This window comes from Notechis scutatus, chromosome 2 (assembly GCF_049901735.1).
Source record: "Notechis scutatus isolate UNSWTSFEM ecotype Mainland chromosome 2, rNotScu1.2, whole genome shotgun sequence".
In the NCBI taxonomy this organism is placed as follows: domain Eukaryota; kingdom Metazoa; phylum Chordata; class Lepidosauria; order Squamata; family Elapidae; genus Notechis; species Notechis scutatus.
Genome location: NC_142010.1, coordinates 46,031,252 through 46,048,997, shown reverse-complemented (window position 1 = coordinate 46,048,997; position 17,746 = coordinate 46,031,252).

Here is a 17,746-nt window from a genome sequence, read left to right as displayed (position 1 = left end):
CATTTGAATTTTCTTCTCCTGAAAAGGAAGAGAAAAGGAGATAAACTGATGGGGTCTCTGAGCAGCCGCAATGCTTTTTGCCCAGAAAACCAAATTGGTGTCATAGAATGTCCCCAGCATTTACTAAAGCGTTGAGAGGCTTGCAGAAGTTATGAATAATTATCGGAAAACTTCAAGTTGACACTAAAGTCCAAAAGAAGAGGAGCTGCCTGTGTAAGAAGGAAGAGGCTACCCAGAGTGAGATGGCATACACAGTTTTAACATTGAGTCTGAAAGAATAGCCATAAACTCATTCCAGTGAGTCATCATGCAACCGCACTCCATTGTGCAACCTTTTCTGTGGCTGTTATTTGGCAAACATGGCAATCATAAAGTGAACGTGATCATTGTTAAGCAAAAACTATGATCATTAAGCAAACGTGTTGTCCTCAGTGGCCATTTTTGCCGGGAACTAGAAATAAACAGTGATTTCCAGCCAAAATTTGTAAATTGCAATCCCATGATTGTGGGATGCTACAAATAGCTATAAATGTGAAGCTGTTGCTGAGAATCCAAAATGTGACCATGTGACCGCAGAGGAATCTGGCCACCGGAACTGCAAATATGGTTGTAAGTTCCTGGAGGGGGGAGGGCATCATACCTTTGAATTTTCACTAAGTAACCAGTCATTAAACAAGGACTACCTGTATAATTTTCTTTCTTTTTTTCCATTAAATTTTATTTAGTTTTCAAAATTTAAAAAACTTAAAATAAAACTTTATACATCATTATACCAACATCAGGACATCTTTTACATTTCCTTATCATCTTTCTATATACACATTTCTTTCATTACATAATTTCAACTTAATATATAAATTATAGATAGATATGAATATAGATAGAAGTATTTATATAGTTTCTTATTCTTTACCTAATTGTAATCCTAATTCATTTGTCATTTGATAGAATATTTTGGGTAATGTTTTCCATTTTTTTAAATCCATACTCTTATAGACTTTTTTTTAATTCACTATCACATTAAAGTCACCTACCAAACATATATTCTCATATTCCAGTTCTATTAATTTTTATATAGAATTTGTTATAGAATTTTTTCCTGTTTCTCATTTGGTACATATATGACAGTTAACAAATTTTTTTAAAATTTACATATACTTCTAACATTAAAATTCTATCCTCCTCATCTGCATAAACTTGTTTTGATTGTGTTTTCTAATATATGTTGCTATTCCCCCCTTTTTTTTGTTGAGCTAAAGATACATATAAATCTCCCAATTTTGTTGATTCTAACAATTTGCTCTGATATTTATGTATATGTGTTTCTTGAAGGTATACAGTGTCTATATTTTGTTTCTGTAATTTAGTTAATATTTTTCCTCTTAATTGGTGAGTTTAAGCTATTAACATTTATAGAAAATAATTTGATTTTTTTCATCCATTTTAGTTTGTTTATTATTTATTAATTTATTTATGGTATTGTAAATTACCATTAGTCAAATGTCAACATAAAGAAACTCACGAATTGTACATATAAATGACGCTTCAAAGACTATACAGGTAAACCTCGACTTACAACAGTTCATTTAGTGACTGTTTGTCATGCCCCTGGTGAAGTCTGACTCTGAGGAAGAGGAGGAACAGCCAACAGGGAGTGGGAGTGTGGCTCCAGAGGTGGTGGAGGAGGCTGGGGAAGGGCAGAGGCCGGCTGAGCAGTCAGTGGAGGATCCAGGCCCATCCGCTATCCACCCTAGGTCACGCAGGGAGGAGAGGATCAGGGAAAAGTGAGGTCTACTCAAGAGGAGATTACCATGATCCTCCTCGTGGCTTGCAGGTGGGAGCTATGTATATAAGTTTGCAACTGCGCAGTTAGAATTGCTGAAGTCAATTAGTGTTCACCTTGAAAGAGGCTTATCTTTGCTGGCGTTCTTCCCATGGACTTTTCTTGGTTATTTTCCTGGAGTTTATAATTAGTTATCTCGGCTTGCTTCAGAACTCTATCAATGCGGTTTGTTTTGGTTTTCTGTTTGCCTCATTATTTACTTTTGTGACTTTAAACTGTGCCTAATAAAACAGTGAAGTTAAGTTGAAGGCTTTACCAGATTTTAATATATGTTTTGGGTTATTTTGAGAGACTACAGGTCATCACACCGTTCAAAGTTACAATGCCATTGAAAAAAGTGACTTATGACTGTTTTTCACAGTTACGACTTTTGCAGCATTCCCATGATCATGCAATCAAAATTCAGATGGTGGGCAACTGGTTCATATTTATGATCTTTGCTGTGTCCCAAGGTCATGTTATCACTTTTTGCAACCTTCTGACAAACAAAGTTAATGGGGAAGCCAGATTCACTTAACAACCAGGTTACTAACTTATCAATTGCAGTGATTTACCTAACAACTGTGGCAAGAAATGTTGTAAAAGGGGGCAAAACTCACTTAACAAATTCTCACTTAACAACAGAAATGTTGGGCTCAATTGTGGCCATAAATCAAGGACTACCTGTATGCTGTTCTTGTGGTTTTGAAGTTCCACATACATCTGGCAAGGAAAATTGACTGAAGTTCAGGCTGGAGCATCAAAGTTAGTACATGGATAATACTCAGTTCTATGTCACATTCCATCTATTCATTCCAAGCAAGTTCTGGAAATGGAAAGCTGAAGGCAAATTTGGGGTGAAAAAGCTTTAGAAATGAGATTTAATCCAGAATGAGGTATTGCGGGTAAATTAATCATGCATTCTAGATGAGGATTTACAACTGGTGTAACAACTGAAAGAGAAGTTCACACCTGGGAATCTTCCTAGAAAAAGTGACATCTGCAGTGACCAAACAGTTGGTCAATCTGTTTGTCTTGCTTCAGTTATTTATGCATTGAGATCTAGATAATCTATTGTAATTATGTGCCTTTGAAGATAATCTAGAAGCTTTCACCAGCTGGTGACCAATATGGTCATTCGAGAGTTGGAGGTTAAAACAGATGGCCTCTACCAGCACATTTTCTAACCCAAATCGAAGTATACAGATGTCCCTTCATTGGCTGAGTTTAGAATACTAAATAGGATCAGCCATGATTAGCAATTGGATTGAAGACTAGCAGAAAACTCTGGGACTGTAGGCTACACTCGAGTTATCTACAGCTGTAGCCACAGATGATACAGATACCTTAGGAAAAGGCATTAGCAAAAAAAAAAAAAAATGTATTTGTATTATTGCCAAAAAATCCTGTAATGATGTGCCTGTATAATCAGTAAGAACTGAACACAACTCAGAGGAGACTTAACCTTATTCTTATCTTTAAGCCCTAAGCCAGAAGATAAGGACTTTTTAAAAGATGGTCGACACCATTTTTGCAGTTTTAGAGAATGATCTGAGTACCTGCCAAATAATCTGTTCCATGAGATTTCATATGATGATGTTGAACTTTCACAAGAGCTTGTCATTGCATTGGAAACTTTGTAATTCTTGACTGCCATTTAATATTGCATAACGCCATAGTATCCATGAGCACCATATTGCTGAATCCAACTGTAAATAGATTACGGTAGTGCCCAAATCGCTTAAAAGACCCCCGATTCTAGCATATTTTGTAATCAGAAACAGAAAGCCTTTTCTCTTTCATTCTTTGAGAGTTATCAGGCTGGTCATATGAAGAGAGATTGCTTTTTTTGTACTGGCCTCACATATATGGAATTTCTTGCCATCTGGGGTTCATCAAACCCCTCTCACTGCCAGCCAGCTTTTAAGAAAGCCCTCAGTTCCATTCCTTTACCAAGCCATCCCTTGAACAAGTCTGATTGCTCTGCTCTGAAACCATTTTTTAAAATCTTTTGGAAAGGTTTTCAACTTTTGTGTTACTTTTAAACTTTTAATACTGCTATTAATATTGCATTTCTTTAATTATATGTAATTTAGGAAACTCTTCCTCTTTAAAGTCAGCCTAGAAATATTTAAATAACTAATAGATCAGTTCTGCTAGAAGCTTCTCTTTTCTGGTTAAACTGCTTCCTGCATGTCACATGAACATCAATTTCACATTTGGAAATCCCATTTTTCTCTGTGGTTTTTTTTACCATTCATCCTAGTCTATTCTTGTAGATAAATCATACATTACCTTTTTGCACCCAGGATGTGTGTTTGTCATTTGGGAATCAAGACTCACATGCCTATTTTATTCTCAGGATGATCATTTCCGCAAATACTTTCTTCCATATCTCCCCTATGCCCACACCTTGAAAAACACATTCTTATCAGATAAATCATCCACTTTCTTGAAAAAATAAACAAAAGGTAACTTGTAATAACAACCTCCATCTTTAGAATCCATCATTAACCTTTTTCTGTCTCATTCCTTGCTTGGAGAACCAAGGCCATGTCAAAAAATAAATCTATCTCCTTGCTTTCGTCTCCATTTAAAACTGACCCTTGTTATTTAACCAATTGAATTTTTACTTTATTAATCAAACCATTCAACCTTCTAAGGATTGCCACCTTGATATCTTGATGATGAACTACAGATCAACCTACCATAATAAACATGAATACAACCAACTCCTTAGTATTAGCATTATGTGGCACTTTGAATTGGGAAGTACAAAAGTGCTTCAGATCCAAAGCATACATAGCACCTGCTTGCAACCCTTTAAAAAAAGGTGCCCTTTATATAATTATTTATTTGCTTTTGCTGCTATTAATTGCTATTAAAAGCTAATTGCCACTGATATTGCCTTATTGGTATATACGTATATATGTATAGGGACGTGGTGGCTCAGTGGCTAAGAAGCTGAGCTTGTCGATCAGAAAAGTTGGCAATTCGGCAGTTCGAATCCCTAGCACCACATAATGGAGTGAGCTCCCTTTACTTGTCCCAGCTGCTGCCAACCTAGCAGTTCGAAAGCATATAAAAATGCAAGTAGAAAAATAGGGACCATTTTGGTGGGAAGACAACAGCGTTCTGTGCACCTTCGCCGTTTAGTTATGCCAGACATATGACCACAGAGATCAGTGGCGGGATTTTTTTTACTACCTGTTCTGTGGTGTGGCTTGGTGGGTGTGGCAGGGGAAGGATAATGTAAAATCTCCAGTCAGAAATGGCATTTGCTGGTTCTCCAAACTACTCAAAATTTCCGCTACCAGTTCTCCAGAACAGGTCAGAACCTACTGAATATCACCTCTGACAGGAGATGTCTTCGGATAGCGCTGGCTCTTCGGCTTTGTAATGGAGATGAACATTGCCCCCTAGAGCCAGAAATGACTAGCATGTATGTGTACTTTTTATATATACTAGATTTTAATCTTGCTTTTATTACTTTGTAAATAACTCAAGGTGGTACGCATATATTACTCCTTCTGCTTCCTATTTTCCATACAATAACCACCCTGTGAGGTGAATTAGGCTGAGAAAGAGTAATTGACCCAAAGTCACTCAGCTGGTTTTCATGCCTCAGGCAGGACTAGAACTCACAATCATCTGATTTCTAGCCTGATGCTTTAACCACTCGACCAGAGGTGTCAAACTGGTGGCCAGCTCCATGAGGGGAAAAACATCACAAAACATCACGTGATGGCAACATGACACTGCAAGTTTGACACCCATGCACTAGACCTAACTGGCTGTCGTATATCACAAGGCTGGCGTGATCTGGGCTGGGAAATGGAACCAGATTGGTCCTGAATAGTCCTTGGATGGGATTCTTCCAGGGAATTTCAGTGTGGTAGACTAAACTGAGAAATTAAAAACAGAGAAAGAAAATGGGCAACATTTTTCATATTGTTGCCAAGAAAACTCACTGATGTCCCTGTGACATCACTAGGAGGCAAGCTGCATTCAAAAAGACTTGATCTAATGCCTTAGAGTAGCTACTCTGACTTTACTGTTAACCAAACTGAATTCTGTTACTTTTAACATCAAAACCATCTGTAACAGTTTACCTAAGCAAATGAAATTCGGTTGTTCCATAGTTCTTATTCTCATAGGAAATCCCATGGCTCTGAGTCATATCCTAATTCTAGAAGAACTGGATGTTATCAGCCCCAGACCCTGACACATTGCCAAGTAATCTGACTGATGGTTGAACTCTAAGAAGAACAGGGTCCCTGTCTCTTTAAGGCTAAAATCCTGCTTAAAAATGGGTCACACTGAAAGCAGGGGAATTCAGAAAGAGGTGGGGGGGGGGGGAAATGCATCAGAAGAAGCTACCAATATGGTTAGGGTTAAAAAAAATAAGCACAGTTTGAGATAGGATTATACATTTTTGAGTCTTTAAATCAAGAAAGAAAATCAGCCACTCTTCTTGACTCTGATTAGCAGGCCTGATTGCCTGAGAAAATGAGATGTCTGGTGTGGTCAGTAGTACCCCTTCAACCTTTTTTGGGGAAAAAAAACCCTGATTATTCTTGATTCTGCAGGCACCCTGGAACTCCTGTAATGAGACCCCTGCTTAAAGGAAAGATTCAGCATTTTTGTCAAAGTTTTGAAACATCACTGTTGGATCAAAGACCAGCAAAAGTTTGCAGAACCAAATAGCTGATGCTACCATAGCAATAACCCAAATCCTTCTCCTCTTCACTTTCCTCTTTAGTTATAACATTATTAATATAAGCTCTATAATGTAGGATAACAATATTGGTAGAAAAGATATTTACCCAGGCAACTATGCAAAGACTGAAAACAAAGAAATAATGATCTGTTATTTGCACCATCATCATTGACAAGATAACACTATCAGCTTTGGCGAAGTCACCACCAGTCAATTGCAAAAGGCATTTTTATTTGGAACCGCTTATATCCTGCAGCAATATCTTTCACATCATCAAACATCAACATCTGCCTATTCTAGATCCTTTGGGAAGGACTCAATAGGTGGATAAAAATGTCAAACCCAGGCTAAATATCTGGCTGGCTGTTCAACCAAGCATCATCATCACTGTCATCATAATGTCATCTAATCTTTCTGTCTATAGGGCAATTCACATAACACAGAATAAGCAACTTTGTACAATTTTAAACAGTTAAAATCTGATCAGAGAAACTGCTAAAACCAGCCACCAGCTAACAAAAAATGAATGGTAGTTTCTTCTTTACTCCTTCCATAGAAACAGAACAAAATGGAGCTGAATGGAGCTTCCAGAGTAGACTATTCTGTGGCCTGGAACCCATCCAAGAAAAAAAAATTCTCAATTGTATGCCTTACAATCTCAGGAAAGTGACTGTTTCTTAACTGGGCCTTTCTTATAAATTTGATATCCTCGTATTGGTTAGAACCTAAGATGGTTATAGACCCTAAGAAAATGACATACCTGGCTGACCTTTGGAAACTAAGCAGGGCCTGTTCTGTTCAGTATTAAGGTGGTGGACTGCTTGAGGATTCTAGGACTGTCAGCTAAACTGGAAAGTTGGAAAAACTTCCTAGAATCAAACAATAGCAAACTATGTGATACATGACACCCCTGCTTTAAGAGCTACACTAATTGTCAATATCATTGTAAGCACTACGCAACCTAAAACCATCTCTATCTATTGGACCGGATGGAATATGTGCCTACTTCTTTAAAAAGCTATCCACTGCCATAGCTGAACCTCTAAGCATAATCTTTGAAAAATCTGTCAGGACCAGCTCCTTGCCCAACCTATGGTCAATAGCCATATTCATCCCCATCTTCAAAAGGGAGACCCCCAGCCTTGTTGAAAATTGTAGACCAATCTCTTTATGCTGTGTCACCTGTAAAGTCATGGAATCAATTATTAACCAATCCTCCACTTAGTATGTCTACTGTTGACCCCACCTCATTCCTAAGAAGTCTGTAAAGGGCATGTGTAAGTGCACCAACGTGCCTACTGTCCAGGGGTGGGATGCTTACCAATTCAGCCCAGTTCTATAGAACTGGTAATTCTGAAGAGCAGCAGACACTGAACCGGTTTGCTGTGATGACCTTTTGGTCATCTGTTTGCCTCCCTCCCCATCCAGGCTCTTGGCTGTCCTTTGTTTCCTGCTTTTTCAACCTCAGCTGCTTTGCATGGCAAAATGCACTCTCACTGAACTGGTAGTAACACCAGTGGAATCCCACCCCTGCTACCATCCCTGGTTACTTATCTCCCATGGTATCAACTTGGCCAGTTTGATCTGAAATGGCACAGATCAAGCAGTGCCATCTATCCAGAAGCATAATCTCTGTATTGTGGCACCTGCTCACTGGAATGAAGTTCTTTCTGAGATCCTGGTAGCTTCCACCCTGATGGTATTCTGGAGGACATTAAAGACCTGGCTCTTCTAGGCTTAGGGTTAAGCTGATTGGGGTCACTTCCAGCATGCATATAAATTACTGTTGACTGGATTCATCATCTTATTCTTTTGGGGGGATAGGGGGAATTGTACACTGTTTGTGTTTATTCTGCAAGCTGCCCAGAGCCAATTGGAGCTGGGCACTGTCCAAGTCAAATAGTTTAAAAAATTTAAAAGAAAAGGTTGGCTCAGTGAAAATCATCACCTTAGGAAGTAACATTCCTGCCAAAATATAAGTCTTTTCTATGCCCATTAAATTTAGAGGATTGCTGCAATAACTATTGTCTCTTCCTTCCAAGCTTAATCTGGTTCCAGAAAAGATTCATGCCATCCCAGGTTTCAGAGGCACTTTGGCAAAGATTTAGATTCACTAGAGAAAAATCTTTCTTAAAAACACTCAGGCAAAGCCCTATCTCACCACAAGCTTCAAAGGTGGAAGAATTGTTCCACTTGAGATTCACGCTTATGGCAGCTGGTTCATTTCCTGACCCACCAATAATTAGCACTTAAAGCTTACTTGGCCTTGTCCAGCCTCACTCTGGAATACAACCACGTAAAAATTATTTGACATTTTAAAACCTGTCCACAGAGATTTTAATGGCTTTCTAATGCATGGTTTTAACCACTACCCAAATACAAATTTCCACATGAAATGTTTATTTATTCCTATATTTTAAGACATTTACCCTCTGTCAAACATGGCTCCCTTGAACCCTCTAGGTAGCTGACAGCATAACAGGCAAGAATAACTAACACTAAAAGGCATCTCATTTAAACTGCAGCATGGGTTGGCATTGACAAGGCCAGAAAGCAAAACAAAATCAAAGGAACAAATTCCAGGTAACTCGCTCATTGATCAACAAAGATTCAACGAATCCCTCACTTGTTGAGATGGGCAGCTGTAGAAATCAAATAAATAAATAAATTCTACACCCAGCTGTCACCTCTTAAATGACTTGTAAAAACAGAACTACTGTATATGCCGGCGTATAAGACGACCCGGCGTATAAGACGACCCCCAATATTTCCACTCAAAATATAGTTTGTTATATACTCGCCCCCTCTTCCGCACGCCTTCCACTTTTGCACTTTTTTTTTTTTTTGAGGCACTTTTGTCTACCATGGAAGCGAATCCCGTGAAGCTGAAAGGAGCAGCCAGCCTTCTCCCAGCTCCCAAGGAAGCGAGGCTCGCACAGCCCGGGCTCCGCTGAGGTATCCGGCTGGGGCTGTCAGGAGTTGTTACCGCTGGCGCGGCTCCGCGCGGCTCCAGTCCGCGTTGCCTCGGGAAGGGAAAGGCAAAAAGGAAGAGCAGCGGCGGCGCTTTGCAATGGCAGCAGCAGCTCCTGGTTTTGCCTTTCCCTTCCCGAGGCAACGCGGGACTGGAGCGCGGAGCCATGCCAGCGGTAACAACTCCTGACAGCCCCAGCCGGATACCTCAGCGGAGCTCAGGCGGTGCGAGCCTCGTTTCCTTGGGAGCTGGGAGAAGGCTGGCTGCTCCTTCGGCTTCACGGGATTCGTTTCCACGGTGCACAAAAGTGCCTCAGCTGCGGGCAGCCGCAGTGCTTCCCAATTACTATTTGCCAGCGTATAAGGCGACCCGGCATATAAGACGACCCCCAATTGGAGGCATCTTTTTCAGGGCAAAAAGTCGTCTTATACGCCGGCAAATACGGTAATAGAATAAAATATATGTAGCTCAGGGTTGAACTGTGGAATCCTTGGTGCTCTCTGAGATTGGTTCTTTGCTTGCAGACATTTTGTTACCTAACTAAGTAACATCATCAAGCACTGATGAGTTATGAAACATCTTCAAGAAAGCAGCCAAGCTCAGAAAGCACCAAGGGCCCCATGGAAATGGAGCTTTTTAAAATAATTTGTCAAGGCTGACTTGTAATGCACCTCTACTCACAACCTGACAACAGAAATGAAGGGAACGGGGAGGAGAATGCTTGTTGGAATGTATTGGGAGCTGGGAGGAAGATAAGAAGCATTTGCAGCCTGAGAAGATCCTGATACTTCAAAGCCATGCAATGGGAACCTTCTGAAGGCACAGACTGTTTTTCCAAAATAAAAAGAGTGTGTTGGATTGGTGGACAATGGACAATTGGTGGCCCAAATGGGGAAAAGGGGAAATTTACTATGCTGTTTTTCCCATGAAAACCTCAGAGCTAGCTTCACTTATTCTGTGCCTGTACGGTTCTATCAGTAAAGTTATACTATTTGGTAAAATAATGTCCCAGGAGTTTCTTTTGCTGCAATGGGACAGTTGACAGCATTTGGGGCTCTGCCTGGCAGGTCAGATTTCTTGGGAGGAAAATTCAATGTAAAGGTGCCATTGTGGAAGATTCCTTTCCCTCTTTCCTCTATTCATACATTCTGATCAGGCTGGCCATTAGAACTTTTCACGCATCTACATACAGGCTGAAGACTGCATCCCAAACCCTTCAAGCAGGACCTAAAATTTTATTAAAAGATAGTTTCCTTAAGCAAGGTTTGCTAATAAATCATAATTGATTAGCTTGACAGGTTTTCACAGGAGGTTTTCAGAATGTCCAGTTACCTCTTGAAAAAGCACCTTCGGGACTACTGGACAAAGTCTTCAAACAGATTATCAAGAATCATGTTTGTGAAGACCTGGATTAGCATCCTATATTCAATATGAGCAAGCACAAGTTTGTCATAAACAAGATTGTGCTGGGCTAGTCTAACCTTCAATAGAGTTACTAGCTTACTAGAAAAGTGGAATGATGTGGGCCACAAGAAGACTTTCAGCAGAGTGCCTTGTGATAGATAGATAGATAGATAGATAGATAGATAGATAGATAGATAGATAGATAGATAGATAGATAGGTTCACAGTTAACTATAGGGCTGCATCCAAAGTGTATTCATTAATCACTCTACTTCAGCTTAAAGAGGAGCATTGAATGAATGGGGGTTCTTAGAGGAAAGTATTGAGTGAAGTGCCTTGAATCTTGTGGTGTTCAATGTTTTCATCAATGTTTTTGTATGAGGGTGTTTAAGATATACTTACAAAGTTTGCAAGTGAGGCAAAACTGGGAAAGGTGGCCAATACTTGGGAAGGAAGAGAAATTTAAAAATTACTAGGCAGGCTTGATCACAAGGATGAAATAAATTGGACCAAATTAAATTGCAGTTTTGCAATTGGAAAATTAAAACATAAGGCGTAAATATAAGGTAGGGAAGATTTGTCTTGGCAGCAGTATAAGCAAAAGGGATCTGGTCTCCAAGTTAATACTTCAGGCTAGAAAACAGGAGTACTGAGCTGGCAACCAGTGGAACAGATTGGCAGATGAAGTAGAGAGGTCTCCTTCATTGGAAATCTTCAAAGATCATCTCTCAAAGAAGTGATAAAGACTCTTGAAGTGAGAAGGAGGCTGGTTGATGTCTTTTAAAGTACGCTCATTGTTCATGTCATGATTGGAGGCTCAAATAGGCGTTCACTTTAGAATCAACTGATAGAGGTCAACCTAATACAAATATTTTTAATTGAACTGACTGCAACTTTAATGACCCAGTATTAATTCAACCAAAGATGGATTACTAGGAAAATTAAAAATGATGCACCAGCCTCACCAACTTTTTGCAAGCTTGATTTGCAAGGAAATGTCATTGTTAGTCAAACTAAAACTACAGCAGCTCTTATTGCCTTATAATAATGCCGTGTACAGTACAAGTGAGAAGAAAGGACAGAGGTCCAATTTTAATGATAAAAAGCCCCCTCCCCTCATTCCCCGATGTTCTTCTCCGAAACTGAGTTCCAGTATCATTGGTGGGATAGTTCAGCACTCTTCCTCTGTTTTGCTATTAAATTCAGGCTCTCCCCTCCACATTCTATGAGGCAAGGATAAGTATAAGTCTAAAATACCTTTGTCTGTATATTTGCCTCCAAGCACATAAAAATTAATTCATTTTATATCTGAGCTTAACTTACCCATCTGTAGTTTATGATTTAGTGAAGTAGATTACATCTTTTCTATTATGGTATATCTACAGCATTTACAGCTGGCGTCGGGATTCAAGAGCAGAGATTATATGTGCTATTGTACATCCTTCTTTTGCATCCCATCCCATCCCATCATTGAACTGACAGCAATTGATGATACACCCTGGCAGAAAAATTACTCATCTAAGCAGAGGTGGTATTCAGCAGGTTGTGACCAGTTCTGGAGAACCAGTAGCGGAAATTTTGAGTAGTTTGGAGAACTGGCAAATACCACCTCTGACTGGAGATTTTACAGTAACCTTTCCCTGCCACGCCCACCAAGCCACGCCCACAGAACCGGTAGTAAAAAAAATTGAATCCCACCATTGCATCTAAGGCTAGACTCCCAAGGCATTCTTCTCAGCAGAGAGAAAACTTCAGTCTTAGAAGCCCCCACCTTTTCATTTTATCCAAGGAATATCTTCTGGGGGCTAAGGAACTGTAAAGCAATTTGTTCATTGCTATCACTCCTTAGCTCTTGTTTTCCCAGCATCTTTGGGGCTCACTTCTTTCGATCCTTCCTTTGCTTCTTTCAGTATTGTACAGTATTGTTCATAACAGTCCTATGAATTATATCTATATATGTGTCCACAAAAAGAACAAAGGTTCTTTAGGGAAGTGGCTACAGTCAGACTATTTCCACCTTTGCAAAACGGACTTGCTCTCCCCAAAGAATAAAGCAGAAATGGGATAGGAAAAGCAATTCATTTTATGTTCTCATGTCTGGGCTATGACCAGCTGCTCCCTTATCTGAAACTGGCGAGGAGAGAAGAGAAACAGGATGTGAAATTACACTGGGCTTCCTGTTTCCTGAGCTTATCCATCTTGTCAGAAACTGATTTCAATCTGACCAAAATATTCTATGCTTTCTAAACCAAACACAGTACAAAATAAACTTATCCTTCAAAATTAATAGAGTTAAGTTCAGTGGAATGTACTATGGATATAGGAAAAGATAGACACAATCCACTTACACTTAGGTAATACAATCCCACATACTCCAGTCCTTCTGTAAAATGGTGCCTTTGAAGATATTGGACTACAGTTCCCATCAACTGCAGGTATGCTGTGAAGTAGATGTTTCAGTTCTTGCCTTGAGTTTTTTCTGAATGTCTGTCTTCCCTATTTTTCTTCTAACACATGGAGACAGGCCGCTCAAATGGCCAGTTTTCTACTGGTGTTTAATCCTTGATTACTACCATACACAAACATTACCATGCTATTGTTTTATAAATGTCATTTCAAAATGGATTAATACCTGATTCGCACTTTATGAGACATTAAAGTTTTATGTATGCATTGCATACCTCCTAAGGGTAGAATATATGTTGGTTTGCATGATAATTTCTGGATTGGAGAATTTAGCTTACAAGGAAAATGTCCAGGATCAGGGACATCTACAAGGATGTCCCCATTTAAATCAGTGATGTCCACAAATTGTAATAAAAATGTCAAGATGGTGGTTGCAATGAGTGAAGACAGTGCACAGTTACCATATCTCCTAGATTGTGCGTGTGTGGGGAGTTCAGATAATTGCTCGTGCCCTGGTCATTTGATGTTGGACTACTGCTATGTGATCTACATGTGACTGACCTTGAAGACTACCCAGAAGCTTTAGCAGGTCCAGAAGCAGAATGGGCAATGATGGTTGTCCCTCAATATGCTCACATAACACCTTTGCTTCATGAGCTGCACTGGTAGCCAATTTGCTTTTGGGTGAGATTCAGGATGCTCATTGCTACCTATAAAATCCTACATGGCATATGGCTTGGTTACACAAGGGACCACCAGTCTTCCACAATCTCTGCCAATCCAATCTGTTGGGGTTGGCATACTCTGAGTTCCATCCATTAAACAATGCCAACTGCCTGGTCCCTGGTCCCTGGTGTGCCTTCTCTGTAGCAGCATCTGCCTCAAGAATGAGGTTCCCCCTGAGATTTGAATGGGTCCCACCATACTTGCATTTCAAAGGACCCTAAAAATGTGGCTCTTTGCCCAGGCCTTGATAAGGACACTTGAGGTCTCTTTTCTCCTTTTCACATATGGGTGTGTTTTCTTTGCCATCTTTCTTGTATTATAACTTGTTTTTAAATATTTTAGCAATTTGTAAACCCACCAGAGTCACATACATTTAATAAATCCTACGTATATAACAATAATCTATAGGAAATTGATGATTTTGTGTAGCTTGGTAGAATATTAAAGATTGGAAAAATAAATTTTGAGATGTGCAAATGCTGATTTAAAAAAGTAATGAACAGTCTATGAGGAGGAATAAATGAATGTCAGTTGAAATAATAAAAATTGTTGTACCTACAATAAGAGTATGTTTCTGCCTATTGTGTTATATGATAAGTTGAATGTATCCGGAGAAACCAACAATGAATCCAGTGGAAATGGGGTAATTAAGGTGTGTGGTGACATAAAATGAAATAGTGTCAAGAATAAATAGGTAAAAAATAAATATGGATTCCACAAGGAAGTGGGTGACCAATTTGAAACAAGTATATTGTGGTGGTTTGGTCATAAAGAGAGAATGAATAAGGATCCAATCTAATAAACGAAGAAGAGTACATTAAGAAGCTGAAAGAGGAATTAAATTATTTTCTAAAAGAAAATAATAATGAAGCAACCACGAAACAAAATATTTGGGATACAATGAAGGCAATTATAAGAGGAACAACAATCTCCTATAATGCCATGAGAAATAAAAGAATACATGCCCAACAAAATAAATTCCAACAACAAATTAAAGAATTAGAAATACAACTTCAAAAATCCCCTAAAAACCAGAGAACACAAAATCAGTTAATAACAATTAAACATAAATTGAACTTACTTGAACAAGATAAAATAGAAATTAACTTGAAAAGGTCCAAACAAAATTATTTTGAGCATGCAAATAAACCAGGAAGATGGCTATCCCATAAACTTAAAAAAGTGAAAGAAAAGAGATTGATACACCAACTAATGGATGAGAAAGATGTCTTACAACATGAGATAGAGAAGAAAAAAGATATCATTTACAACTATTTTCAAAGATTATATAAAAAAGGAGGAAGTTAATGAAGATAAAATAAGAACTTATTTAGAGGAGACGAATGACAAGGTAATTGGAGAGGAATGGATAGAGTTATTGAATAAAGATATTACATGGTCTGAATTGAAGTCAGCAATGGAGAATCAAAGTAATAACAAATCTCCAGGACCAGATGGGATTCCGGCAGAACTATATAAAGCAATATTGGAACTAGTAGGACCACTGATGCTGGAAGTGTTTAATGAGGTACTTCTGGCAGCCAAGATGCCGGACTCGTGGAGGGGGGCGCTGATTTCGCTAATCCCGAAGGAGGATGCAGATCATAGATACATCAACAACTATAGACCGATTTCACTTTTAAATGCCGATTATAAATTGTTTACTTCTATCATAGCTAATAGAGTAAAACAAGCTTTAAATCCACATATACACGAAGATCAAAATGGATTTCTTCCGTCCCGACAAATAAAGAACAATTTAAGAACCGTTATCGATGTCCTAGAATATTATGAAGCCCACCCGGAGAAACAATCCGCACTCATGTTTTTAGATGCTGAGAAAGCATTTGATTACTTAAATTGGCACTTTTTAATTCAAAAAATTTACAATATGAGTCTTGGCACCAAATTTGAAAACATTATAACAACTATTTACAACACACAACAGGCTAATATACTAATCAATGGCGAACAAACAGATCCAATAAATATAGAAAAAGGTGTCAGACAGGGCTGCCCTCTCTCACCTCTTCTTTTCATTTTTGCCCTAGAATCACTCTTAACACGGGTTAGACAAAATTCTGAAATTAGAGGAGTGAGGGTCAAATCAGAAGAATATAAACTACAAGCGTTTGCTGACGATATGGTTTTCTTTTTGGAGGAACCCATGGAAAAAGGTTATAATCTAATAAAAGAATTAGAACAATTTGGCACAGTGGCAGGATTAAAAATTAATAGAAAAAAGACGAAATTAATGACCAAAATTTAACAGAAAACCAGAAGGAAGAATTAGAAACAATGATGGGGATACAGGTAACAAAAAGGGTCAAATATTTAGGAATATGGTTAACACCACAAGGTAAATCACTTAAAGAGAACAATTATGATAAACTATTTCAACAAACAAAGAAAGATTTAGAATCCTGGAATAAGTTGCAGCTTTCCTTATTGGGCAGGATTGCCTCGATTAAAATGAATATATTACCAAAATTTCTTTATTTATTCCAGACAATCCCAATTAAGTTGCCCAAAATTTTTTTGAAGAATTAAATAAGATCACACTTAAATTTATTTGGCAGGGGAAAAACCCAGGATCAATGTAAAGGCCTTACAAGATGCGAAAAGTAGAGGGGTCTAGCCCTTCCAAATTGGGAATTATATTATTCGGCAGCTATCTTATTATGGATAAAAGACTGGGTGAACTTACTTAACAAAAGAATTTTAGCATTAGAAGGGCATGACCTCCAGAGAGGGTGGCATGCCTTCTTATGGGAAGTGGGGAAACCCAAGCAGTCTTACTTTCATAGACACCTCATTAGGGACTCATTATTAATTAATTGGAAAAAATATGCAAAAAACACTATCTAAAAATTCGATCTGGTTATCAACAATGGAGGCAATGGTACATCCCAATAATTTGGACATAACAAAAATGATTAAATATAAAGATTTATTAGATCCCAAGGAAAATTAAAAACTTCGACAAGAACTACAGGAACAGGGATTTAAAATTGATCAGTGGTTATATATACAAATCCATAGCAGATACAAACAAGATATAAAAGACTTTGGAATTTATAACAAACTGCAGTATTTAGATAAAAATTTACTAGGATCAAACAAAAAGAACATATCCAAATTCTATAAATACTTACTGGAAGTAGAATTAGAACAAGAGATAGTCAAAGGGAACATGATAGCCTGGAGCAGGAATGTCGGAAGAAGTATTACATTATCAGAATGGGAAAAGATTTGGAACAGAAATATTAAGATTACAAAATCGGCAGCATATAAAGAAAATACATACAAAATGTTTTATAGATGGCACTTGCCCCCTTCGAGGTTGGCGAAAATGAACCCAAACACGAGTCCAAAATGCTGGAAATGTAAAAGCATAGAAGGAACCTACTTTCATATGTGGTGGTCTTGCAAAGAAACCCAGAAATATTGGCAAAAAATCAGAAAATGGTTGGAGGAGATAACCAAAGAACAAATCGAATACAAACCAGAGTTCTTCCTACTAGGGATCTCTGATAAACATTTACCCAAAAAGATGAAATATGTAACAATTCATATCCTAACTGCAGCCAGATTAGCGTTTGCCCAGTGTTGGAAATCACCCTATGCACCTACAGAACAAATGGTCATCCAGAAAATATGTGATTGTGCAGAAATGGATAAATTAACTATAGCACTTA